Source organism: Henckelia pumila, chromosome 4 (assembly GCF_033568475.1).
Source record: "Henckelia pumila isolate YLH828 chromosome 4, ASM3356847v2, whole genome shotgun sequence".
In the NCBI taxonomy this organism is placed as follows: domain Eukaryota; kingdom Viridiplantae; phylum Streptophyta; class Magnoliopsida; order Lamiales; family Gesneriaceae; genus Henckelia; species Henckelia pumila.
In genome coordinates this window covers 232,388,152-232,391,211 of record NC_133123.1, presented here as the reverse complement: position 1 = coordinate 232,391,211, position 3,060 = coordinate 232,388,152, and the positions used below count along the sequence as shown (strand labels likewise).

At 38.9% G+C, this 3,060-nt stretch overlaps 1 pseudogene; it reads left to right on the top strand.

Moving 5' to 3' along the window:
* Window positions 1-183: 183 nt before the first annotated feature.
* On the top strand, window positions 184-2,602 carry LOC140862909 (heat shock cognate 70 kDa protein-like; annotated as a pseudogene).
* Window positions 2,603-3,060: the final 458 nt, after the last annotated feature.

Genomic DNA, 3,060 nt, shown 5'->3' with positions numbered 1-3,060 from the left:
AAATGAAGAGCAGTGACTTTTCGGTTGCTCAACTCTTGACGTTGTTTCAAGTGAGAAAACCAAGAACGACTCTTGCTCTTTCCCATATATTATGTATATTTGAATGCATTCGTTCATTTCAAATGCACTAAAGCTTGAGCTATATATTATTCACATAATATAGCAGTGCAGTGGATTACTACCATGTCGGGAGAAAGCAAATATTGCTCGGCTGTGGGAATTGATTTGGGCACCACTTATTCATGCGTAGCTGTGTGGCGCCATGATCGCGTTGAGGTCATACCCAATGATCAGGGTAACCGCATTACGCCTTCTTACGTATCTTTTACTGAAACCGAACATCTCATCGGCGATGCCGCCAAGAATCTTGCAGCCGTCAACCCCACCAACACTGTTTTTGGTAAGATATGCTATATATTATTCCCAGTTGTTTCGTTCCTGGTTGGTTTTCATTTTTTTGAAGTAGGAATATTCAAGTTTATTCTTGTGTTTATTGGCTCCGCATTGAAGTATTGTTTGTGCATTAAAATTGGTGTTTCAAATCAAACTCAGTTGTGGCCCCCCTTTGTTTGTGAAGAGTTTCTCAATTCTTGAAATGCTTTTGGAACGAATTAACTTATGACACTGTAACAGTTTTTTGTATTAAATGGGAAGAAAGATGAATTGAAATTAGAGTCTAGTATTCAATTTGAAGGATTTGTCATGTACTAAGTCAATGTTTTAAAGATGCGGCTGCTTGGAATCCTTTGTTTCCAGTTGGATAATTTTGACAGAAACATAGGTTTAGATCATATGCTTCTATTAATGAGATTCATGTGTATGTTAATGATTCTATAAGATATGCAGACTGTAGTGTTTCTTATTGAAAGAAAAACTGTTGCTATTTGATATATTTCAATGAGAGTCTTATTTCACACGGTCTCACAAATATATAATGATTTTACAACATAATTTACTTCGCAGATGCAAAGAGATTGATTGGTAGAAGATTTGTCGACCCTTTGGTCCAGAAAGATATGATGCTTTGGCCATTCAAGCTCGTTTCTCATGATGATAAGCCCATGATTGTTCTTACCTATAAAGGTGAAGAGAAACAATTTACTGCTGAACAGATTTCTTCAATGGTCCTCAGCAAGATGAAGGATATTGCCGAAGCTTTTCTCTGTTCTGAAGTTAAAAATGTTGTTATTACTGTCCCAGCCTACTTCAATGATTCCCAGAGGCGGGCAACCAGGGATGCTGGAACCATTTGTGGGCTCGATGTCTTGCGTATAATTGTTGAACCAACTGCTGCGGCCATTGCCTATGGTCTTGACAAAATGTTTAGTTGGTTCACTGAAAAGAATGTGCTTATTTTCGACCTTGGTGGGGGCACTTTTGATGTATCTCTTCTGACGATGGTGAAGAGCATCTTTAAGGTTAAATCCACTGCCGGCGACACCCACCTTGGAGGAGAGGATTTTGACGACAGAATGGTGAACCATTTTGTTGAAGAAATCAAGAGGAAGCACAAAAGGGACATAAGCGACAATCCCCGAGCACTGAGAAGGTTGAGAATAGCTTGTGAGAGGGCAAAGAGGAATTTGTCTTTTATGGCACATACAACTATTGGAATTGATAGTTTGTATGATGGAATTGATTTCAACTCTAAAATAACACGTGCCAAATTTAGGAGCTCAACATGGACTTGTTTGAGGAATGCATTGGCCATGTGGAGAAGTGCTTGAATGATGCCAAGATGGACAAGAACTGTATCGACGATGTGGTGATTGTTGGTGGATCCACTAGAATTCCAAAGGTGCAACAATTACTTCAAGATTTCTTTAATGGCAAGGAGTTGTGCAAAAGCATTCACCCGGATGAGGCCGTAGCTTACGGTGCAGCAGTTCAAGCGGCAATTTTGACTGGCCGAGGTAATCATGAGATTCAAGACCTGGTGTTATGGGATGTCACTCCCCTATCTCTTGGTATATGTGTTAATGATGATGAAATGAGTGTAATAGTACCCAGGAATACCACTATTCCTACTACGAAGGAAAACGAGTTTAGCACTCATGATGATGACCAGACTAGTGTAAAGATCAAAGTGTACGAGGGTGAAAGGCCTAGAACGAGTGACAACCTTTTGTTGGGTACTTTTGTCTTGTCTGGCATTCCTCCTGCTCCGAGGGGTGTCCCTAAAGTTTTTGTGAGCTTTCATATTGATGCTGATGGTATCTTGAATGTGTCAGCCGAAGATAAAACAACTGGTAAGAAAAATAGCATCACAATCAGCAATGTTAAAGGCATGTTGTCCAAAGGAGAAATCGAGAGAATGTTGAAGGAAGCTGAGAGATTTAAATCTGAAGATGATGAGTTTAAAATGATATTCAAAGCGAAGAATTCTCTAGAAGACTACCTGTACCGCACCAGAGCAACTGTCAAAACCAAAAAACTTGCTTCTAAGTTACCAGCCATGGACGCCAGAAAAATAGAAGACGAGCTCAAATCTGCTATCCATTGGTTGGAGGAACATGAAGTTGCTGAAGCAGAATTGTTTGCGAGTAAAAGAAAGGAGCTGGAGAATATTTTGAATCCTATTATTGCAAAATGTAGAAATTAGATGAAGTGATATATATAGGTGTCCTTGATTCAAATATAACCACATTTTATTTCCAGCTTCTTATTAGAGTGTTATGATTTGGAGTATTGTTCAAAGTTTGACGTGCATGTCTTTGTTTTTAGATTAGTATGCATAGCAAGATTGGTTTTCCTTGTCGCTTATTTGGAGCCACGACACAAAGTTCTATCTAAAAGTTTAGAAAAAAAAAAATCGGTAATTGGCTTTATATTCATTTGTTGTTTTCCAATTTTGTTCCTTTGTCTTGTCCAAGTTAGTTTTAGTCTTGTATATATTTTAGTTATTGGCAATTTTACTCTCCCACCCCCACCCACACCATCCCCCCCCCCCCCCCCCCCCCACACACACACACACACACACCAACAACCTTTTTTTTTTTTTTTTTTTTTTTTTTATCGGAAGTGTTCATATGACATTTATACATCAACGTTAAGTCGGAG